Below are 25,923 nucleotides of genomic sequence, written 5' to 3'. Positions count from 1 at the left end.
CTCACTGGGCAAAATAGAGAAAACAACAAGCATATCGACAAGGACCTGGCACGGGCAGGCAAAACTGAAAACAGCAAAGGCTGTTGTAAAGATTTAGCCGAGACAATTTCACCTCAAACGACCAACACTGGCGTGAGACAATGAGAGTAAACCACCCTTGAATTTAAACTTGAGCAAGACAGATCTCACCTCAAGAGGAATACTAACCACCCTCCCATAGTTGCCGTTTCTGCCCGTGGCACTTCCCCCTTTAACTGCTGCCCTTCTCCTCCGGCCTTCCTTCTTCCCCGGCCGGTGGCGCTCCTTCATCCAGGTACGGTCCTTCGAGAGGCTGACCAGGCCGCGGAGCACTATGGTCACAAACTTCTTCATTATGCACCCCCCCGCCGCGTCTTATCGCCCTGCCACTGTAGACTCCAAAATACACTCAAGTAAACGGTATGAATAATAAACGCTAGGCAAGCGTCAAGGTACGCAGTAGCGAAGGGAGCCCTGCAGAGGAGTCTTAGGAGGAGTGAGCCTTGCTTGTTGTGTGAGCACCAAGGGATGGAAAAGAAAGGGAAGCAAAAGAGGGAGAAAGAGACAGACAGAAAGAGAGAGAGAGCGAGAGAGGGAGGGGTGCATCCGCAAGCCCCCCTCCTGAGCAAGGCTCCCTGGGGCACACTGGTGAGTCGAGCACCGATGACACACTGCCAATGTGTGGGCGGGCCTTGCTGTGACTGACAGATAGAGGATCCAACCCTGGCATCGCTTCAAGTCGGTGACGGCTGAAGTAAGTCCCTCTCTGGGATTGTTTCAACCACTGCTTCCAGCAAGCAATCCCCCGTCTCTGGAGAGCATAGATGTATCGCGATTTGCGAATGAATGGGCAGTGGAAGTGGAGAGAGAGGGAGAAAGAGCGAGAGAGCGAAGGAGAGAGAGAGGGAGGGAGATGCATGCCATGCCTGCTCCCTGGTTGAAGGATTCACATGGTCATCAATTCTGACCACTCTAATCACATTCATATCCCTAGCGAGGAGTGTGGACACCTCAAAACAACATGAGAAAAACAAAGCAAAGAAAGATTTAGAAAGCCATTTATTGCTACAATGGATTTAACCAGTTAAGGTACTGTATTTTTCAACAGTTACAGCACAATCTAGGACAATGGTCACTTTAGTGTGCATGTGTATATAGTAATCTATTTTTCAGAACTTGGAGCCTGGAGTATGTCAGCTCCAGGGTTGGAAACATTGTAAATAGGCCTAAGTCAATTCTGTGAGCGAGTTGGATATCTGATTAATGAACCTGAAATAAATCCTTATCGAGGATAGATTCTGTGAAATTGTATGGGGAATACATTCAATAGGCTATATAACAGACGTGCTTTTCAAATTGTGGCCTTGGGTCCATCTCAATTGACTTAAGCAAAAACTTGCAACATTCCCACAATAGCCATTATCACTTGGTATAGGGTGACCGTCATCATTATTTAGGAAAAACCCTTTCCACCACTAGGCTTATATGGTCAAGCTCCCAAACATTGTATTTTTAGATTAAACACTACCACAATATTTCAAGTGATATATAGCCCTTGAAATATCCAAGCGCAACCTTAAATAATAAATCAGCAAGGAAGTTAGTTCTAGCTCCCAAATAAGCTCCCACTTTAATGAAAATACTTTCAAAAAAGGGTCATTTTCTTTTCGTCTGCCAACCAGCCAGGTTCTACATATGATGAATTACCCCATAAAAAAGACACCTACTACTTACTGTATCACCATGCAATGTTAAACGTTAGTTGCATCATTCCTCATCCGTTTAGTGCTTATACAGTAAACCGCAATATTTAGTTGATAGAGATCGAGATATATATATTTCTGGATTCAAGGTTAATTGGCATAAACCTGATGCTATGCCAGTCTCTACAATAAAATCCATCAGCCATGGTTGCCCCTTTTAATTTCAAGTAGAAACAAAAAGGTATAAATAATCTGGGCATTCTATTGTTAGATAATATCAATATTCCAGTCCACCAAAAAACAGAAGTTGTTAAATCTTAGTTTATGGGGAAATATGTATACAATTAAAATGGTGCTTGTTCCTAAGTTTAACTACAGTTGAAGTCGGAAGTTTACATACACTTAGGCTGGAGTGATTAAAACTCGTTTTTCAACCACTCCACAAATTTCTTGCTAAACAAACTATAGTTTTGGCAAGTCGGTTAGGACCTCTACTTTGTGCATGACACAAGTAATTTCTCCAACAATTGTTTACAGAAAATATTTCACTTATAATTCACTGTATCACAATTCAAGTGGGTCAGAAATGTATATACACTAAGTTGACTGTGCCTTTAAACAGCTTGGAACATTCCAGAAAATTATGTCATGGCTTTAGAAGCTTCTGATAGGCTAATTGACATAATTTGAGTCAAATGGAGGTGACTCTTGCTTGACATCACAGGAAAATCAAAAGAAAATCAGCCAAGACCTCGAAAAGAATTGTAGACCTCTGGTTCATCCTTGGGAGCAATTTCCAAACGCCTGAAGGTACCACATTAATCTGTACAAACAATAGTACGCAAGTATAAACACCATGCGACCACGCAGCCGTCATACCGCTCAGGAAGGAGACGTGTTCTGTCTGCTAGAGATTAACGTACTTTTCTTTGAAAAGTGCAAATCAATCCCAGAACAGCAAAGGACCTTGTGAAGATGCTGGAGGAAACAGGTACAAAAGTATCTATATCCACAGTAAAACGAATCCTATATCGACATAACCTGAATGGCCGCTCAGCAAGGAAGAAGCCACTAATCCAAAACCGGCATAAAAAAACAGATTACAAATTAGCAACTGCACATGGGGACAAAGATCATACTTTTTGGAGAAATGTCCTCTGATCTGATGAAACAAAAGTAGAACTGTTTGGCCATAATGACCATCGTTATCTTTGGAGGAAAAAGGGGGAGGCTTGCAAGCCAAAGAACACCATCCCAACCGTGAAGCGCGGGGTGGCAGCGTCATGTTGTGGGGGTGCTTTGCTGCAAGAGGGACTGGTGCACTTCATAAAATAGATGGATTATGTGGACATATTAGAGCAACATCTCAAAGACAGTCAGGAAGTTAAAGCTTGGTCGCAAATGGGTTCCAAATGGACAATGACCCCAAGCATACTTCCAAAGTTGTGGCAAAATGGCTTATGGACAACAAAGTCAAGTTATTGGAGTGGCCATCACAAAGCCCTGGCCTCAATCCCATAGAAAATGTTTGCAAAATTGGAAAAGCATGTGAGAGCAAGGCCTACAAACCTGACTGAGTTACACCAGCTCTGTCGGGAGGAATGGGCAAAAATTCACCCAACTTATTGTGAGAAGCTTGTGGAAGGCTCCGCGAAACATTTGACTCAAGTTAAACCATTTAAAACCAATGCTACCAAATACTAATTGAGTGTATGTAAACTTCTGAGCCACTGGGATTGTGATGAAATAAATAAAAGCTGAAATAAAATCACTCTTACTATTCTGACATTTCACATTCTTAAAATAAAGTGTTTATCCTAACTGACCTAAGACAGGGAATCTTTACAAGGATTAAATGTCAGGAATAGTGAAAAACTGAGTTTAAATGTATTTGGCTAAGATGTATGTAAACTTCAGACTTCAACTGTATATTTCAATGATACTATCGACATGCATTCCATACATTTTTAAGCAGTATAATAGTATTATTAAATATTTTATATGGGATTGGAAAAGACCATGCATCAGTATGCAGAAAATACATGCCCCTAAAGAAAGAGGGTTAGGAATCCCAGATGTAGAACTGTACGATGTGACTTTCGAGCTATCCAAAATGGCAAAGCACTGGAGGAGAGGTAGAAGAGAGATGGGTTACGTTGGAAACTAGGTTTGACTGCTCCCTTTGAACCTTCATGTTTTATCCCCCCCGTATAAACTGTGTGATGATGACGTAAGGAGATATATGCAACTGAAAAGCTGTGTCAACACTAGGTCTTGCTATTATGTTAAAAGGCAACAATGTTTTGGAAGACTCCTTTTCACTACCATGCTCTGTACAAGCAGATACATGTTTGTATATTACAGATTTCAAATATTGGGCAAAATGTCAGAAAAGGGAAAAGGTATACAATTTAAAGTTTTTCAAATATTTTACTTCAATGTCCTTAGGATGGGTTTGTCACAAGATGTGTGTTAGCGATGTGAATGGGCAAAAGGATCCCTCCCTCCATGCACTGTGGTAATGCCCAATTGTGCGCCCCTATGGGACAAAGCCTTAAAGTGCATGGGGTATGGCCTTGGATTCCATACACCTATGTCACAAAGACTGACTGTTGAGTGAAGAGTTAGAAATAAGAGGGATTAACCAGACATAACTTAAAATTAGTTTCAGGTACTGGGTTAGTGTTAAATATGTATGAAGTTTTCATTCAAAATGGCCACAATTAAGTCGCAAGGATGAGAGAATAAAACACTATGTAGATGATATGCGGCATCAGACCAGTCTGTCCTCTCTGGCTGCTGCTTCAATTCCACTGGTTCGTCCCGGATTTCACAAACATTTTGTGGTGTGGCCACTTGTCTACTGAGGATTTTTTCAAAATCATATAAAAACGCACATTTGCATTGTGCATAATTAAATGTATTACTCATTTAAGAGCGCACAATAAGGTTTCAAATAACATCAAGATTAAGTTTGCCCCACATACAGATCAACAGTTAGTGTTTTTATTAGGAATTAGGAATCACCCACCTATCACACGGAAGTAAAAAAAAAAAATGTTAACAACTGTTCTGCTCATTTAGGATAGGACCTATACTTCACTGTAAAAAGTAGACTCCGAGAGAAATCATTATTGACAGCGCCTTCGGAAATTATTCAGGCCCCTTGACTACTTTCCCACATTTTGTTATTAAATTGTTCTTCTAATAAATCAAATCACACACAATACCCCATAATGACAAAGCAAAAATTTTATTATTATTTTATTTTTTAAATTCTTGCTTATTTATAAAAATAAAAAAAATAAACTGAAATATCACTTTTACATAAGTATTCAGATCCTTTACTCAGTACTTTGTTGAAGCACCTTTGGCAGCGAGTACAGCATCAAGTCTTCTTGGGTATGACACTACAAGCTTGGCACACCTGTATTTGGGGAGTTTCTCCCATTCTTCTCTGCACATCCACTCAAGCTCTGTCAGGTTGGATAGGGAGCGTTGCTGCACAGCTATTTTCAGGTCTCTCCAGAAATGTTCTAGTCTGGGCTCTGGCTGGGCCACTCAAGGTCATTCAGAGACTTGTCCTGAAGCCACTCCTGCGTTGTCTTGGCTGTGTGCTTAGGGTCGTTCGCCCCCAATCTGAGGTCCTGAGCACTCTGGAGCAAGTATTCATCAAGGATCTCTCTGTACTTTAACATTCATCTTTGCGTTGATACTGACTAGTAGGGTGGCAGGTAACCTAGTGATTAGAGCGTTGGGCCAGTAACCAAAAGGTTGCTGGATTGAATCCCCGAGCTGACAAGATAAAACATCTGTCATCTGTCCCTAAGCAAGGCAATTAACCAACTGCTCCCGGGCACCAAAGACGTGGATGTCGATTAAGGCAGTCCCCAGCACCTCTTGTATTCAGAGGGGTTGGGTTAAATGAGGAAGACACATTTCAGTTGACTGCATTCAGTTGTACAAATTACTAGGTATCCCACTTTGCCAGTCCCTGCCACCGAAAACATCCCCACAGCATGGGCTTCACCGTAAAGAGAGCCAGGTTTCCTCCAGACTTGACGCTTGGCATTCAGGCCAACGAGTTCCATCTTGGTTTCATCAGACCAGAGAATCTCGTTTCTCATGGCCAGAGTCTTTAGGTGCCTTTTGGCTAAATCCAAGCGGGCTGAGTGGATTACGTCTGGTCACTCTACCATAAAGGCCTGATTGGTGGAGTGCTGCAGAGATGACTGTCCTTCTGGATACGGTTCTCCCATCTCCACAGAGGAACTCTAGAGCTCTGTCAGTGACAATCGGATTATTGGTCAACTCCCTGACCAAGGCCCTGCTCCCAGATTGCCCAGCTCTAGGAAGAGTCTTGGTGGTTCCAAACTTCTTCCACTGAAGAATGATGGAGGCCACTGTGTTCTTGGGGACCTTCAATGCTGCAGACATTCTTTGCTAACCTTCCCCAAATCTGTGCCTCGACATAATCCTGTCTGAGCTCTACGGACAATTCCTTCTACCTCATTGGCTTGGGTTTTTCTCTGACATGCACTGTCAACTGTGGGACCTTTATATAGACAGGTGTGTGCCTTTCCAAATCAGGTGCAATCAATTGAATTTACCGCAGGTGGACTCCAACCAATCAAGTTGTAGAAACATCAAGGATGATCAATGGAAACAGGATGCACCCGAGCTCAATTTCAAATCTCATAGAAAAGGGTTTGAATACTTGTGTAAAAAATGCTATTTTATTTTTAATAGTTTTTAAAAAGCCTGTTTTCGTTTTGCCATTATGGGGTATTGTGTGTAGATTGTTGAGTTAAAAAAAAGAAGTTTTAATTAGAAGGCTGTAACAAAATGTGGAAAAAGTCAAGGAGTCTGAATACTTTCCGAAGGCACTGTACATTAACAGCAGCCAAATCTGCCAAGACAGGTCATTATTGGCTCCAACCGATTTGTCCACTGCCACATTTGATAGAGCCAACAAAGGCAGCCTTGGAAGATTTGGTTACCATTAGATCAAATGGTATTTATCACATACATTTTACAGCAGGTATAAAAGGTACAGCTAATTGCTTATGTGCTTTAAAACGAATATATACACACACAAAAAATATATTTGTATTTTATTTTACTAGGCAAGCCAATTAATAACAAATTCTTATTTACAATGAAGGCCTGAGATGAAAAATACAGATATAGGACAAAACACACGAGAGACCTAAGACAACAACACTACCACAATGCAGTACATCAGTCAATAACAATAAAGAGTCAAGTCAAAAATAACAAGTAATAGAAGTAGGGATGCGCAATATATCAGTGAACATATCGGAATCGGCCAAAATTAGCTACAAATACCAAAATCGGTTTTGGCCCGATGTCTAGTTTAACGCAGATGTTAAAAACCGATGTCAAAGATACCGTGCATATCTATAGAACGTAGGAACATGACGTAATGACGCCACGTAAAATTGAGCAACACAGCATTCCTAACCTAGCCCACAATGCCTGCTGTGTGGAACGAAGCAGTCAACAAGTCGAGCAGTCATTTGAAAGAGTAACAACATTTCAGCTCATTATCGAAATGCATTAAAGCCAAGGTAATGGAATTCATTGCCCTTGACAATCAACTGTTCTCTGTCGTGGGTGATGGCTTACCTCGACTGGTCGAGCACCGGTACACACTAACCAAGTGCACTATTTTTCAGATGTTGCCCTACCGGAGTTACACAGTAGTAGCGTCACTGCTATTAGCTTCACGACATACATACACCAGCGACTCCTGTGGCGGGCCAGGCGCAGTGCACGCTAACCAAGGTTGCCAGGTGCACGGTGTTTCCTCCGACACATTGGTGCGGCTGGCTTTTGGGTTGGATGCACGCTGTGTTAAGAAGCAATGCGGCTTGGTTGGGTTGTGTATCGGAGGACGCATGACTTTCAACCTTCGTCTCTCCCGAGCCCGTACGGGAGTTGTAGCGATGAAAAAAGATAGTAGCTACTAACAATTGGATACCACGAAATTGGGGAGAAAAAGGGGTAAATTCCACAAAAAAAAGAAAGGAAGTATGGACTTTATTTACAAATAAAGTGACTTTGTCATGACATGGAACTGACTAAGTGGAAAGATATTCTGTATGTCTATGATGATGTCATGTTGCTGAATCTACTTTTAAAAGTGGCAGTCTGAGATCTGAGAAGTTATAATGTTCAAGAATCTATGGTTGTGTCATGAATTTATAAGTCCAAAAATGAATATACACTCACAGGAGGGCATCTCTCCACCATGATTCAAAGCTGTAATGACAGGGCCACAGCTTGAAAAGCTTCTCCATATCAAAACATGACAATTTAGAAGAGTGCATTAAGGAAAGAAAAATGAATATGTAATGAACTACGCAAAAAGAGAGAGAGAAACAGAGCGTGCACAGGTATACGAGGTCTTCTGAATAAATCAACAGCTAGCTGACTCTTTTCATTCTTTCAGGGTCAACTCAGGGGAAAGAAAGTGCTGGGCTGCCATCAAGTCCGTTTCATTCCAGACCTTGAGTCAGTGCAGCTCTGAAAGAGCTAATTGATGCTCCTATAACAGCCATAGGCCCATCCAGGAAGAGGATGTTATGTAATATATTTATATGTAAGATTGGGTTGTGCTTGTGAGAAACGGTAGATGGCGCTTGACTATCTCCTCCGGAGTCCCCCTGACAACAGTACATTAGCCATTCCTGCCCGTGTGTTATTGGCTAAGGGAGTCACGCGAGATGAGGCGAGGAAAGGCACTGGGCTGCTCTCCGGTCGACTGGCTGTTTGACACTGATGGTCCGGTGGTGCCGTGGGGCACAAACGTCTGCCTGGGCCAGCGCCGCAGTCACTCAACTCCCCCATTGAGGACACTGGGGGGAGGAACCTCCCAGCACTGCCTGCATGTCCATCCTGCTGCACCCTCTGTAGACCACTATATGCTCTTATTCACTCACAACAGACTAGGCTTTTTGTAACCTCTGCTCGGTGCAACGCCACTGGCCATCACCCTCTTTCACATTGACCATGTTTACATGCACACCAATATCCGTTTTTATTCGAGATACTCAAATATTCTGTTTTTAAGTTGATGTATAAACATATCCCATTTACAATAACACGAAAATACTTGTATCCTGTTTGAGAAACCCAGATAAGATGCCTGGGATATGCTGATCTTAGACGGGATACTGTGGCATGTAAACATCTTACCCGTTTACTGTCATTTTTTTGTGATCTGCGCTGGCTCAGTTTCGCATATCATGGGTGTCGTGTGATGTTTTCATCAGATTTTCAAACAAATCACTTCAAAAAGTAGGCTACCTGCGCAGTTCAAACCACCATAATAATATTTTAGCAGATACTCCGTACTGGACCATATAGTCTACTGGCTTAGGCTACTTGCACCCCTAATTTAAATAAATGTCTGCTTATAATTTCTGACATTTGGTAGGCATTTTTTTTGTCAACTATAGTTAGATACATGCATCTTCTCGTCATAACTTGTTGCCCTACGACAGGGGGTTTGTAGAATCTAAGGGGAGACTCAGGAGATGGATGGGTGGGACAGGGACTGACAAACAACCTCAGTTGCTGGGTGGGATAGGAAAGGGTGGGAGGCATGCTTTCTTTAGGTTAAGTAAGGTGGGAAGCATGGTTTGCGGGTGGGGAGGGAGGATGGGGACTGAGTTGGGGTGATCTTTATACGCATTTTCTTTATTTTTTTTTATACCTCTAACCCACTCTGAAAAATAAAAGACAACTAAATAAAAAGTTGGTAAAAAAATATATACTTTTTGCCCAAGAACAGTGTTTCCCCAAACGCTGGTCCTCGAGTACCCCCAACAGTACACAGTTTTGTTGTAGCCCTTGACAAACACAACTCATTCAACTTCATTGAAGGGTTGATGATGAGTTGACGAGTTGAATCTGGTGTGCTTGTCCAGAGTTACAATAAAAAAATGTGAACTGTTGGGGGGGACGAGGAACCAAGGTTGGGAAACACAGCCCTAGAAGTCTAAATAAAGCAGTGCTCAGCAGAATAAGGTCTTAAATTGACTTAATGCATGCATTAGTAATCTAGTTAACACTGGTAAAGTTGTCTGTTTCACTTCAGCTATCGCAGAGAGAGGATGTTTAAGGAATGGGCAGGGGAGTAAACGCAATAACTCCAAAACATTGGAAAGATTGTTCCTGTGCAAAATGTCCAAATGTCATCCGTTTGACCGGATTTAAGGAAATGAAAAGCTGAGAAAATTATTAAGACTTCAGTTTGTCTTGTGCATAATTTGTGGTTGAAATAATATCTGCTTGCATAACAGTGTCAAAGATATCACGTTATATGTGCATTTACTCAAGAGGTTGAAAAATTAACATTTGATGTATAGTTTCACTGCAAGAACTGCATAATTCTGCAGGAGTTTATATTACATAATGCTACAGGTGAGTGGTTATAGTCCTACAGTTACTATTCCATTTAACCCATATGAATTTAAATTAGGAATATTCATTTTTATTCCTGATACATGGATACTCGTGAGCGGGATATCAAAAGGTGCATGTCAACAGCTTAGCTAGAATAAGATGTAGCTCATATCCTGCTTAACTGTCTCATATAGTACCTGTAAATGTGATCACTAAGGATAGCGGCGCTTGAAATTTAAGAGGACAACTTTTCTTACAAACGATGGACTATGCTAAAAACAACTTTATTCCACTTTTTTTTGTAGTGATGCACCGCTATGACATTTTTGGCCGATACCGATATCCACTATTTTCCTTGCCAAGAAAAGACGATAGTCTTTTTCTTTTAAAAATTTGAGCGGCCTTTTAAGCATTCTAGTACAGTTAAATAGTTAACACAAACACACCCGCAGCAGTCGAAGGCACCGCATCTCCGTGCAAGAACCGTCATTACAGTCCCTAGTTCGAATCCAGGCTGTATATCATCCGGCCGTGATTGGGAGTTCCATAGGGCGGCGCACAATTGGCCCAGCATCGTCCGGCTTTGGCCGTGGTAGGCAGTCAATGCAAATAAGAATTTGTTCTTAACTGACTTGCCTAGTTAAATAAAAGGTTACACACAGCTGAACAAAAAGTTATTTTGTTGGCATTTACGTATGTCCCCATTACCAGTAAAACATAATCAAACCGATTTCACTTAATTGCTGTGATGTTTCGTTGTTCATTTGTTGGCGTTTCATTCTCAACCAGGATTTATATTTTGCGAGTCAAAAAATAAACGAACACTATTTGACGTGTCAAATAAGCTTGCTGACCGATTAGGACCTGAATATGATTGCACGTCAGATAAATTTAACGCATTCATTCATTTTTACATCGATATTACACAATCACTCATATGTCACAACAACACGTATGCTATGATGGTAAAGTTGTCTCGCACATCTACAGTGATGGTCATAACAAAAATCTTAGCTAGCTCATGGAGGAAAAAAATATATATTCCCCAAAAACATAGCAAAACAACATCTGTTTCAGTAGCAATAGTTAGATAGCTAACTATATAGCTAGGTGTCATCTAAATAACCCTAATTTATAATACAGTTCATATTTGATTAATGGTGGTTGGACCAATCTATGTGAAGCTAGCCACAACAGTGGAATTTGTGGTTAGCCTTCAAAAAAGTAGTGTGGGATAATTCTACTATTTGCATCATGGTCAATGACATACTTGTATTTAAGGCCAACCTCACATTCCACTATTGTGCCTAATTTCACAACACATAACCTGGTCTGGTGGAGTCTCACTAGCCAGATGAAGCTAGCTGGCTGCTTATAACTTCAGCTTTGGGCAACAGGGTTAAGTAGCTGGCTAACTTTTTATTTTCATGAATTGAAGAACAATTTCAATTGGCGAACAACAAGTGGCTCCTAGCTAATACTTACACACGAGGATTCCTAAATCATTGCTAAGAATAATGAAAATTACTTCAGTTTCTACTGGTCATTGTTTTCAGGCTGGTTGTATTGGTGCTAGCTAGGTACCAAGCTAAAAGCTAGCTACCCCAGAAGTTGCGGTTGAACAAATGATGCTTTTCAACCAACGCGGTATTGTAAACACATCGTTCGTGGCTGGTGTTTGCAGACTTATTTGTAGCTTTGACAGTGCTACTGTATCTTTATTGACACGCAAAGACCCAAACAGCGTTCCATAGTATGTACAATTCAAGTCGGAAGTTTACATATATTTAAAATCAGTTCTTCACAATTCATGACATTTAATCCAAGTAAAAATTCCCCGTCTTAGGATCACCACTTCATTTTAAGAAAGTACATTTCAGAATATATTTCTTCCATCACATTCCCAGTGGGTCAGAAGTGTACATACACTCAATTAGTATTTGGTAGCATCGCCTTTAAATTGTTTAACTTGGGTCAACCATTTCAGGTAGCCTCCCACAAGCTTCCCACAATAAGTTGGGTGAATTTTGTCCCATTCCTCCTGACAGAGCTGGTGTAATGGAGTCAGGTTTGTAAGCCTCCTTGCTCACACACGCTTTTTCAGTTCTTCCAACATTTCCTTTTGGATTGAGGTCAGGGTTTTGTGATGGCCACTCCAATACCTTGACATCGTTGTCCTTAAGCCATTTTGGCACAACTTTGGAAGTATGCTTGGGGTCATTGTCCATTTGGAAGACCCATTTGCAACCAAGCTTCAACTTCCTGACTGTCTTGAGATGTTGCTTCAATATATATCCACATACTTTTCTATCCTCATGATACCATCTATTTTGTGAAGTGCACCAGTCCCTCCTGCAGCAAAGCACCCCCACAACATGATGCTGCCACCACCCCACAGTTGGATGGTGTTTGTCGGCTTGCAAGCCTCCCCCTTTTTCCTCCAAACATAACGATGGTCATTATGGCCAAATAGTTCCATTTTTGTTTCATCAGACCAGAGGACATTTCTCCAAAAAGTACGATCTTTGTCCCCATGTGCAGTTGCAAACTGTAGTCTGGCTTTTTTTATGGTGGTTTTGGAGCAATGGATTCTTCTTTGCTGAGCGGCCTTTCAGGTTATGTCGATATAGGACTCGTTTTACTGTGGATATAGATACTTTTGTACCTGTTTCCTCCAGCATCTTCAAAGGGTCCCTTGGCGTTTGGAAATGGCTCCCACAGATTAACCAGACTTGTGGAGGTCTACAATTGTTTTTCTGAGGTCTTGGCTGATTTCTTTTGCTTTTCCCATGATTTCAAGCAAAAAGTCACTGAGGTTGAAGGTAGGCCTTGAAATACATCCACAGGTACACATCCAATTGACTCAAATTATGTCTATTAGCCAATCAGAAGCTTCTAAAGCCATGACATTTTCCAAGCTGTTTAAAAGCACAGTCAACTTAGTGTATGTAAACTTCTGACCCACTGGAATTGTGATACAGTGAATTATAAGTGATATAATCTGTTTGTAAAAAATTGTTGGAAGAATTACTCATGTCATGCACAAAGTAGAGGTCCTAACCGACTTGCCAAAACTATAGTTTGTTAACAAGACATTTGTGGAGTGGTTGAAAAAATATGTTAATGACTCCAACCTATGTAAACTTCCGACTTCAACTGTATATCGTGAACCTAATAGCAAAGAAGCTATTACTGTGTAACTCCGGTAGGGCAACATCTGAAAAATACTCTTTCAAAATGACTCGACTCGTGCTCGACTTGTTGACTGCTTCGTTCCACACAGCAGACATTATGGGCTAGTTTAGGAATGCTGTTTTGCACGTGTAGCTCAACATTTTAACATTCAACATTACGCCATGTACTTACATTATATAGGTGTGCACGTGAGCTTTGACATCGGTTTTTAACGTCGCCGTTAAACTAGACATCGATTGCGATATGTTGACCGATATATCTCACATCCCTAATTTGTCATTTTTTTCCCTTTCCTGAGAAGCAAGATAAATCCAAACCGAGAGCAAAAGATCATGGAAAGAACCGAACATGTTGTGAACCGTTACCCCCCAAGCAGACATTCCTCAACTAGAACAAATGAGCATGGATCAAATCAATCAGCCTTAATCAAAAGCAATATGGTTAACACAAATGTATGAATGTGTTGGGGAGTTATGACATCACGTTAGTTGTTTGGCTAATATCAACACCTGACAATTGTATGGTTTTGTGACCCAAAACAAGTACCCACTAAATAAGCTGGCCTTGGCAGACTTTCAGTTGACTTTTCAGACAGGGTAGAGACAGTCGGGAAAGTCCTGTATGGTAATACGTTGAGAAGTTAAATGAAATAAGGTGAAATGAGAACTTTGCGAGGTGGAATTGAGCTACAGTGGCAGTACTGGTGCAATGCTTAACCGTCTGAACGGGAGGCACTGGGAAAGTGAGATCCAAACCGTTGCTGGCAGCAGCGGAGGCCCCCCAACAATAGACAGGCTTTTCACACAAACGAAGCATGATAAAGGCATGGAGTGAGAAAATCACAGAGCTGTTTACAGAAATTATTCACTTGATACGCAGCCATTGTCATTGGCAAAGGATGACGGATTCAATGCAATAACGGCATATCTAGAACCAGACCACAAGATACCATGTTGAAAAACTATGACGGCCCGGATGGAGAAATTGTACAATGTTTGTTCTGAAAGTACCAAGTGCAAGCTCTCAAACGCCATACCTGGCGTTAACAACATACTGTTGGACGTCTATGAACAGTTGGTCAATACATCACTACAATGAGCCATCACAGTGAGAAGTGGAACACGAAGTCCAGGTACTGACCACAGAACACAGAGGAGAGGCACAGCAGAGAACCTAAAAAAACACACTAACTACCATCATTGCCAAGTGGGTGGGGGACAACGTTATTCTAAAATGGACTGAATTGTTTCTCCCCCCTCATCAATCTACACACAATAACAAAGCACAAACAGGTTTGTAGAAACTAGAAATGTATTTTAAAAATTCTTGAGTATGATGCTAGAAGCCTGGCACACCTGTATTTGGGGAGTTTCTTCCATTCTTCTCTGCAGATCCTCTCAAGTAGGGATGCACAATATATCGGTCAACATATCAGAATCGGCCGATATTAGCTAAATAATACCAACATCAGTATCGGCCCAATGTCTAGTTTAACGCCGATGTGCAAAACCCAAAGCAGATGTGCATACCTATATAACATGACGTAATGACGCCACATAAAATATTGCATTATTATGGCATTTCCACTGTGGCGATCTATGAAGAGGATGAAAAAAGTATTCATGCGGTATCTGAACACTTGCAGCCATTCTCATGATGTCATTAATTTCACAACGTAAGAAGAAATCAACATTTTGAAGCATATTTCTTCGACAATTGCTGTTTTTGGATTACAATTTGATAATTCAGTTTGGAATTCATTAGTTGATGTGGCTCTAAATTAGTTAACGTAATGTATTAGTTAGAAAAGGCCAGATTGATTATCATACTCTGTAGCCAGTGCATCATCATCATCAGATAATTTTTGATGGCTCTACACAGCACTGTGGAGCTAGACTGCATTTATACACAACGATGATCATAATCCATTTCGCGTCTACTTGTCCCAAACGCCTGATCGAAGGCAGTTTCTTTGTGAGGCATCTACCTGAAAATACAGTACATGATCTAAGATTTATACTTTTATGACTGCTGAATACAAACTATGCCTTATTTACTTTGAAGAACTACTAAAATTGTGATTTTTGTCTGACAGCATAGGCAGGAGGGCTAATTGAGGTTATTTTACTGCGCTACCCGTCTTTGGGGTGTCACTAGTTGCCAGTCAAAATGTCTAAAGCCTGCCTATTTCTACAATTTCTCTTCTTAAAATCAGATTTTAAACCTAACCTTAACCATACTGATAACATTATGCCTAATCTTAAATTAAGATCAAAAGGCACATTTTTCTTAATTTAGGCTTTGTGGTTGTGGTAACTAGTGACAACCCCGTCCTTTTCTACAGCCAATCCATTAATATTAAACAACAATCTACCGGTTGGTTGATCATTGTAGCCTACTCCTTCTCATTTAGTCAACTTAATTCGGTACATTTTTATTATATTTTGCATTGATTAGAAATCACCAACTTCACTTCCTACACGTGGAGCCTCTGACTGTAGTGGCGTATTGGTGCATTTATTGACCGGCAATAGCCAACACACTTTTGTAGCTTGTTATGTCTTTTTTTTTTTTTTTTTTTTTTTTAAATGGGGCGCATTCATAACTCAGTGTTTTATTAAAATGTTGAATGTAATGGTCTATCCTTGTAGGCTATGTAGCCTTGTCACATACAGTGGGGCAAAAAAGTATTTAGTCAGCCACCAATTGTGCAAGTTCTCCCACTTAAAAAGATGAGGCCTGTAATTTGTCATATGTACACTTCAACTAAATCCAGATAATCACATTGTAGGATTTTTAATGAATTTATTTGCAAATGATGGTGGAAAATAAGTATTTGGTCAATAACAAAAGTTTCTCAATACTTTGTTATATACCCTTTGTTGGCAATGACAGAGGTCAAATGTTTTCTGTAAGTCTTCACAAGGTTTTCACACACTGTTGCTGGTATTTTGGCCCATTCCTCCATGCAGATCTCCTCTAGAGCAGTGATGTTTTGGGGCTGTTGCTGGGCAACACGGACTTTCAACTCCCTCCAAAGATTTTCTATGGGGTTGAGATCTGGAGACTGGCTAGGCCACTCCAGGACCTTGAAATGCTTCTTACGAAGCTACTCCTTCGTTGCCCGGGCGGTGTGTTTGGGATCATTGTCATGCTGAAAGACCCAGCCACGTTTCATCTTCAATGCACTTGGTGATGGAAGGAGGTTCACTCAAAATCTCACGCTACATGGCCCCATTCATTCTTTCCTTTACACGGATCAGTCGTCCTGGTCCCTTTGCAGAAAAACAGCCCCAAAGCATGATGTTTCCACCCCCATGCTTCACAGTAGGTATGGTGTTCTTTGGATGCAATTCAGCATTCCTTGTCCTCCAACCACGACGAGTTGAGTTTTTACCAAAAAGTAAGATCTTGCGTGGAGTCCCAGATCGAGGGAGATTATCAGTGATCTTGCATGTCTTCCATTTCCTAATAATTGCTCCCACAGTTGATTTCTTCAAACCAAGCTGCTTACCTATTGCAGATTCAGTCTTCCCAGCCTGGTGCAGGTCTACAATTTGGTTTCTGGTGTCCTTTGACAGCTCTTTGGTCTAGGCCATAGCGGAGTTTGGAGTGTGACTGTTTGAGGTTGTGGACAGCTGTCTTTTATACTGATAACAAGTTCAAACAGGTGCCATTAATACAGGTAACAAGTGGAGGCCAGAGGAGCCTCTTAAAGAAGAAGTTACAGTTCTGTGAGAGCCAGAAATCTTGCTTGTTTGTAGGTGACCAAATACTTATTTTCCACCATAATTTGCAAATAAATTCATAAAAAATCCTACAATGTGATTTTCTGGATTTTCTTTTCTCATTTTGTCTGTCATAGTTGAAGTGTACCTATGATTAAAATTACAGGCCTTTCTCATCTTTTTACGTGGGAGAACTTGCACAATTGGTGGCTGACTAAATACTTTTTTGCCCCACTGTAGATCATTTTATTTTAGACAGCTTTTTCATTGTTAATAGGCCTATTCTTTTCTTAAGTGAATATTCTCGCAAGTAATCAAATATTGATGTCCGGATATTCTAGTATCTTTGCCCATCTCTATTTGCCACAAATACAGAGCATTTGGAAAGTATTCAGACCCCTTGACCTTTTCCACATTTTGTTATGTTACAGCCTTATTCTACAATTGATGAGGATTTTTTTTTGTTAATCCATCTACACACAATATCCCATAATGACAAAGCATTTTTTTTTTTTTTTTTTGCCCCCCAAAATAAACAGATCCCTAAGTATTCAGACGCTTTGCAAAAAAGACTTTAAATTGAGCTTAGTGTAACAACCGTTTTAGAAAGTAATACTGAAGTCATGCACAATTATCAGTTTCTATTTAGGTTTATGTCACCCATTCATTGTCAGTTAGATACACAGTAGGACCCAAAAGCATCCTGTTTCCATTGATCATCCTTGATGTTTCTACAACTTGATTGGGGTCCACATGTGGTCAATTCAATTGATTGAATATGATTTGGAAAGGCATACACCTGTCCAGATAGGTCCCACAGTTGACGGTTTGGTTGACAAAGGAATTGTCCATAGAGCTCCGAGACAGGATTATGTCGAGGCACGGGTCTCGGGAAGGATACCAAAACATTTGACGCTTTGAAGGTCCCCAAGAACACTGTGGCCTCCATTTGTAAATGGAAGAAGTTTCGAACCACCAAGACTCTTCCTAGAGAAGGCCGCCCAGCCAAACTGAGCAGTCAGGGGAGAAGGGCCTTGGTCAGGGAGGTGACCAAGAACCCAATGGTCACTGACAGAGCTCCAGAGTTCCTCTGTGGAGATGGGAGAACATTCCTGAAGGACAACCATTTCTGCAGCACGCCACCAATCAGGCCTTTATGGTAGAGTGGCCAGACAGAAGTCACTCTTCAGTAAAAGGCACATGACAGCCTGCTGTGATTTTGCCAAAAGACACCTAAAGGACTCTCAGACCATGAGAAACAAGATGCTCTGGTCTGATGAAACCAAGATTGAACTCTTTGTCCTGAATGCCATCGTCACGTCTGGAGGAAACCTGACACCATCCCTACGGAGAAGCATGGTGGTGGCAGCATCAAGCTGTGGGGATGTTTTTCAGCGGCAGCCATCGATGTGTCTGCTTGGGGGGGATATATACGGCTGTGATTATAATCGAAGAGAATTCTCTTGGTAGATAATGCGGTCTACATTTGATTGTGAGGAATTCTAAATCAGGTGAACAGAAGGATTTGAGTTCCTGTATGTTTCTTTCATCACACCATGTCACGTTAGCCATAAGGCATACGCCCCCGCCCCTCTTCTTACCAGAAAGATGTTTGTTTCTGTCTGCGCGATGCGTGGAGAAACCCGTTGGCTGCACCGCCTCGGATAGCGTCTCTCCAGTGAGCCACGTTTCCATGAAGCAAAGAACGTTACAGTCTCTGATGTCCCTCTGGAATGCTACCCTTGCTCGGATTTCATCAACCTTGTTGTCAAGAGACTGGACATTGGCAAGAAGAATGCTAGGGAGTGGTGCACGGTGTGCCTGTCTCTGGAGTCTGACCAGAAGACCGCCTCGTTTCCCTCTTTTTCGGAGTCGTTTTTTTGGGTCGCTGCATGGGATCCGCTCCCTTGTCCTGTTTGTAAGGCAGAACACAGGATCCGCGTCGCGAAAAACATATTCTTGGTCGTACTGATGGTGAGTTGACGCTGATCTTATATTCAGTAGTTCTTCTCGACTGTATGTAATGAAACCTAAGATGACCTGGGGTACTAATGTAAGAAATAACACGGAAAAAAAACAAAAAACTGCATAGTTTCCTAGGAACGCGAAGCGAGGCGGCCATCTCTGTCGGCTATTTCGGTTATTTGACGTGTCAAATTAAAAGCTTATTTAACGTATCTTTTTTGACATGCAAAGACCCAAATGGCGTTCCATAGTATGTCGTGAAGCTAATAGCAGTGACACTATTACTGTGCAACTCCGGTAGGGCATGTGTACCGGTGCTCGACCAGTCGGCGAAAGCCAACAGCCATGACAGAACGGTTGATTGTCAAGGGCAATGAAATCCATTATCTTGGCTTTAATGGATTTCACCTTTTGAGTTGTCTCATCGAAATGGTCTTACTCTTTCAAATGACTGCTCGACTTGTTGACAGCTCGATCCACACAGCAGACATCGTAGGCTAGGTTGGAAATGCTCCATTCCAAACTCCAAAAAGCACAGATGAAATTCAGTACAAAAACAGGACAGCCCTCTCGAACACATCTTGCCGTTCGAAACACACCAACAATTAAATAGGCTACTTACTCTCTCCCCCCCCCCCCATCTCAGATAGATACATAAACACCAACAAAGTCCACAGTCTCCTTTTCTCTCACCTAAATCACTCAAGTCTATTACTCCAGGACAGCCTGCCCCATTCAATGGGTGTACGAGTGTGAGACTGAGTGTGGGTGTGTTGTTTGTTTGTTTGCGAGCACAGTGTGATGGACTGGAAGGGAGGCTGAGGCTCCCTGAGAGTTCCCTGTGCTGTTCCACCGGGGAGCAATTCGTCTGACCTGCTAAATTTACCCCCAGGGGGCATGACAGGCACAGAGAGTTAACACATTTATCCACTGCCAAGGCTGTGCTGGCCAGCAAAACCTTCATCCATCCCGTTAGCAGATTGCCGATTTCTCTCTGGCAGCATTTTCTCCTCCTCAATAACCTGAGCATTTGAGAGTCTGTGCTCCCCATATACAATGCTGGGTCTGACTAAATAGGCCTACAATGTTAGATGGCAACAGTGGGTGGATAAACCTATCCAATCATTAAGCTTCTCATCAGTGCTCATGAGAGAGATGAAATGCAGATCGAAAGCCATTTCCTAAATATTGCACACCGCGCAAAGCATTTGTGCAAATGCAGGAGAAACCATAAACCTGACCTTTGACCACCTGCTGTACAGTGAGGGCACTAGGTCCTCTCACACCCTACAGTCCTGTCATGCATGCATGTCACTGTCTTGGCAGATTGCCAGTAGCCCATGGACAGTTTAGTTTTTTTCCACCATTCATCATTGAAGTCCTAGCACGAGACAACATTCTAGGTCACATTACCCCTCTGATAGACTCGCATGGCAGGACTCTCTCCCACACAACTCCAAACGGTGTGTCTAACTTGCAGGTGTAGGAAAAATTGGTAGGTCACACAATCTCCTGTGTGATAGGGAAAACAAAATCTCTTCCCACCCTACGTTCTTCAGAAGTTAATGGAAATATATCAACCTTGTCAAAACACAGGGTTTGTAAATGTGCTTCTCTAACTAGCGTACCTTCGATAACGTCAAAAGTTTGATACAATGTAGGCTACATTTGTCATATCACCCCCACTTGTGGCAGCAGTATGTTGACCTTAGAATGTCCCAACTCCCAAGCACGGTGATACCACAATCAAACAGCCATAACAAAACACGTTTCCATCCACAGTTATGCGAGTAAAGTCACATCGTAAAAATAAAAAGTGCTGTTATAGAATGTATTAGTCGACGTGGTGGGACCCTTTTGTGCCTGAAAAATGAATTAAGCAAGAAATGGGGGTGGAAACGCCTTAATGCGCAAATAATGATTTAACAACCACCATATTGAAGTAAACTTGGATTCACGTGATTATTTGGTGTGTGTTGTCCTCCCACTACAACTTGGGAAACGCAGTTTTAGGCTACAGATGAAATAGTCATGATGAACTTCACAAGTGCACGGTGATCTTGATGCTCCTTTCCAATAAATATTGAGGATCTTATGATGATCGGTGCTTGAGTTGCGTTTGACAAATAAAAATACTCTCCCTTTTATCCATAATCACATCATGTAGACTAGTCCACCGCACATCATCTGCAAGCTTTTGGCTAGAGCGCACGTGCAAAGACCAGAGTAGGCATATTTGCTATTTAACGCAACAGTTTGTGACAAAAAAATACACGGTAGAGTTGAAAATGCAATGGAAACGCATTGAAATTTCGATGTTTATTTGGTACATGAAAACTTCAGTGAAAAAGTACATTTTGTGTACACTGTCAACACACACTGATTTTAATCTGCAACAAGTCAGTTTGGTGGAAAGACACCACTGGTGGGAAAATATATGTTTTCTATATGCATATTTCTTAAAATTTGCATGAAAATCTGTCGCCAATTGGATGTAAAACATGCTACTACGGCTGGGGGAAAAAAACATGAAGAGCAGAGCAGGTTTTCTGTTCTCTTCAAAATTAGCCCCATGGAATGTCTCTGTAGGGTGCTAGTGACAGTGGAGAGAGGGGGGGGGGGGGGGGGGGTACATGAAACACAGAATGGGTAAAGCAGCCTACCCAATGAGAGCCTAACCTCATGCTGAACCCAAAGCCACACCTTTACAAGGGGTTAGAAGTTCAACTGCCCAATATTTATCTACTCCACTCTCACCTCTTTCCTCAGCTTTTAAAGTAGTCAATTATATCAGTGTGGGCCTGGTTTCAAAGGTTTTGCATTGAGTTTGTTTTGTAGTGCATTAATTTTACATACAGTACGAGTCAAACGTTTAGACACCTACTCATTCAAGGGTTTTTCTTTATTTTTACTATTTTCTACATTGTAGAATAATAGTGAAGACATCAACTATTAAATACCACATATGGAATCATGAGGTAACCAAAAAAGTGTTGAACAAATCAAAATATATTTGAGATGCTTCAAAGTAGCCACCCGTTGCCTTGACAGCTTTGCACACACTTGGTATTCTCACAACCAGCTTCACCTGGAATGCTTTTCCAACAGTCTTGAAGGAGTTCCCACAAATGCTGAGCACTTGTTGACTGCTTTTCCTTCACTCTGCGGTCCAACTCATCCCAAACCATCTCAATTGGGTTGAGGTTGGGTGATTGTGGAGGCCAGGTCATCTGATGCAGCACTCCATCACTCTCCTTCTTGGTCAAATAGCCCTTACACAGCCTGGAGGTATGTTGGGTCATTGTCCTTTTGAAAAACAAAATGTTAGTCCCACTAAGCGCAGACCAGATGGGATGGCTTTTGGCTGCAGAATTCTGTGATAGCCATGCTGGTTAAGTGTGCCTTGAAATCTAAATAAATCACAGACAGTGTCACCAGCAAAGCACCCCCACACCATCACACTTTCTCCTCCATGCTTCCCAGTGGGAACCAAACATGCAGAGATCATCCGTTCACAAAGACAAGCAGTTGGAACCAAAAATATCTCATTCGGACCAGACCAAAGGACAAATTTCCACCGGTCAAATGTCCATTGCTCGTGTTTCTTGGCCCAAGCAAGTCTCTTCTTTTTATTGGTGTCTTAAGTAGTGGATCCTTTGCAGCAATTTGACCAGGAAGGCCTGATTTATGCAGTCTCCTCTGAACAGTTGATGTTGAGATGTCTGTTACTTGAACTCTGTGAAGCATTCATTTGGGCTGCAATCTGAGGTGCAGTTAACTCTAATGAACTTATCCTCTGCAGCAGAGGTAACTCTGGGTCTTCCTTTCCTGTGGCAGTCTTCATGAGAGCCAGTTTCATCATAGCGCTTGATGGTTTTTGCGACTGCAAAAACAAGTTCTACATTTTCTGGATTGACTGACCTTCATGTCTTATAGTAATGATGGACTGTCGTTTCTCTGCTAATTTTAGCTGTTCTTGTCATAATATGGACTTGGTATTTTACCAAATAGGGCTTTCTTTTGTATACTACCCCTACCTTGTCACAACGCAACTGACTCAAACTCATTAAGGAAAGTAATTCCACAAATTTACTTTTAACAAGGCACACCTGTTAATTGGAAAGCATTCCAGGTGACTACCTTATTAAGCTGGTTGAGAGAATGCCAAGAGTGTACAATGCTGTCAAAGCAAAGGGTGGCTACTTTGAAGAATCTCATATTTGAAACATATTTAGATTTGTTTAACACTTTTTTTGGTTACTACATGATTCCATATCTGTTATTTCATAGTTTTGGTGTCTTCACTATTATTCTACAATGTAGAAAAGAGTAAAAAATAAAGAAAAACCCTGGAATGATTAGGTGTTTCCAAAAGTTTGACTGGTACTGTATAATCCATTGCCTTTTCATAAGTCAGTGAAGCCTTCACAAAAGCTAGGCTATTCAAAAACTCTTAAAAAAGGGTAGCCTAACACCTATTCCAATTAACAGCCATGATGCATAACTAGGCTAATTGTCACAATTGCAAACCAGTGCAGGGTGACAAAGAGCTCACTAGAAAGTTTTTAAAAAAGGGATAGAAAAATGAGCTGGGACAGATATGAGGGAACATAGTGTGAAGACTAGAAGTCGACCGATTAATCGGAATGGCCGATTAATTAAGGCCGATTTCAAGTTTTCATAACAATCGAAAATTGGTATTTTTGGACACCGATTTTGCCTATTATTATTATTTTTTTACACCTTTATTTAATCTTTATTTAACTAGGCAAGTCAGTTAAGAACACATTCTTATTTTCAATGACGGCCTAGGAGCGGTGGTTTAACCGCCTTGTTCAGGGGCAGAACGACAGATTTTCACCTTGTCAGCTCGGGGTATTCAATATTGCAACCTTACAGTTAACTAGTCCAACGCTCTAACCACCTGCCTCTCATTGCACTCCACGAGGAGACTGCCTGTTACGCGAATGCTAGCTAGTTGCTAGCTAGCATTAAACGTATCTTATAAAAAACAATCAATCAATCATAACAACTAGTTAACTACACATGGTTGATGATATTACTAGTTTATCTAGCGTGTCCTGCGTTGCATATAATTGATGCGGTGCGTATCGTTTCCCCAATGTGTACCTAACCATGAACATCAATGCCTTTCTTAAAATCAATACACAGAAGTATATATTTTTATACCTGCATATTTAGCTAAAAGAAATCCAGATTTGCAGGCAATATTAACCAGGTGAAATTGTGTCACTTCTCTTGCGTTCATTGCACGCAGAGTCAGGGTATATGCAACAGTTTGGGCCGCTTAATTTGCCAGAATTTTACGTAATTATGACATAACATTGAAGGTTGTGCAATGTAACAGTAATATTTAGACTAATGGATGCCAGTTTATGACTTCAAGCCTATCAACTCCCGAGATTAGGCTGGTGTAACTGATGTGAAATGGCTAGCTAGTTATCGGGGTGCGCACTAATAGCGTTTCAAACGTCACTCGCTCTGAGACTTGGAGTAGTTGTTCCCCTTGGTCTGCATGGGTAACGTTGCTTCGAGGGTGGCTGTTGTCGTTGTGTTCCTGGTTCGAGCCCGGGGAGGAGCGAGGAGAGAGACGGAAGCTATACTGTTACACTGGCAATACTAAAGTGCCTATAAGAACATCCAATAGTCAAAGGTTAATGAAATATAAATGGTAGAGAGAGAAATAGTTCTATAATTCCTATAATAACTACAACCTAAAACGTCTTACCTGGGAATATTGAACACTCATGTTAAAAGGAACCACCAGCTTTCATATGTTCTCATGTTCTGAGCAAGGAACTTAAACGTTAGCTTTCTTACATGGCACATATTGCACTTTTACTTTCTTCTCCAACACTATGTTTTTGCATTATTTAAACCAAATTGAACATGTTTCATTATTTATTTGAGGCTAAATTGATTTTATTTATGTATTTTATTAAGTTAAAATAAGTGTTCATTCAGTATTGTTGTAATTGTCATTATTACAAATACTTTTTTTTTTTAATAAAAAATCGTCTGATTAATTGGTATTGGCTTTTTTTGGTTCTCCAATAATCAGTATCGGCGTTGAAAAATCATAATCGGTCGACCTCTAGTGAAGACCGGTGGAGCTTGGATTTGAACACATGCAGAGAGGGGATTGTTTGAGTGCAGAGGGCAGCGCCTTTAACCCTAAATGCTCAACCAACCTCACTAATGTAATCTTTCTTAAAAAGGAAGTGAACAGTGCCACACAGCACTTAAACCCCTGTGGATTGTCTGAAAATCTACTAATCTCACTAGATCCACAAATGGACAGCAGGCTTGGCGGAATATTGTCAGGGTGCTGCCCCTCCCACATTAATCACTAGGATTATCCCAACTTTCTTTACTGTAATCACATTCTTAAATGGTATTCCCAGACACTTGCAGAGGTGATCATTTAATTCACTGGTGCATACATGCACTTGCCATTAGACATAATATTACTTTCCAACTGCAATTGTTGCTTTGGGGTTTCACTAGCCAAGGCTTTCGAACAAGCAGCATAGCTAAAGCTTGTGGTCGAGTTGATGGTTCATTGACAATATGGTAAAACAATGTTCAACCAACCTTAAAATTGGTGATACTTCATTTATTCTAAATTTTGAAGGCACCAGTGTCTTATTAACAACTGTTTACAGTTGAAGGTGGAACTCCAAAAAACAGAGAATGTTCACAAAAATATGAAATCTACTTTTTGCACCGCGTGAAGAGATTTCTCGCCATCTTAGCTGACATACATCTCGCATTTCCTAATATCTTTGCTGGAACTAGTCACTTCTAAGTAACGTGGCTACGGTCACATGTAGAAGATTGCACAGCCTTACACAATGCAA

The 25,923-nt window shown here is 41.2% G+C and overlaps 1 protein-coding gene across 4 annotated transcripts in view; it reads right to left on the bottom strand.

The window, feature by feature from the left end:
* ppp1r13bb (protein phosphatase 1, regulatory subunit 13Bb) overlaps nt 1-25,923 on the bottom strand; it is a 79,857-nt gene that overhangs the window by 51,980 nt on the left and 1,954 nt on the right. The gene's annotated exons all lie outside the window — the stretch shown is intronic.

This window comes from Oncorhynchus mykiss, chromosome 8 (genome assembly GCF_057628025.1).
Source record: "Oncorhynchus mykiss isolate SJ-2025 chromosome 8, ASM5762802v1, whole genome shotgun sequence".
NCBI lineage: Eukaryota > Metazoa > Chordata > Actinopteri > Salmoniformes > Salmonidae > Oncorhynchus > Oncorhynchus mykiss.
This window is presented reverse-complemented; position numbering and strand designations above follow the sequence as displayed.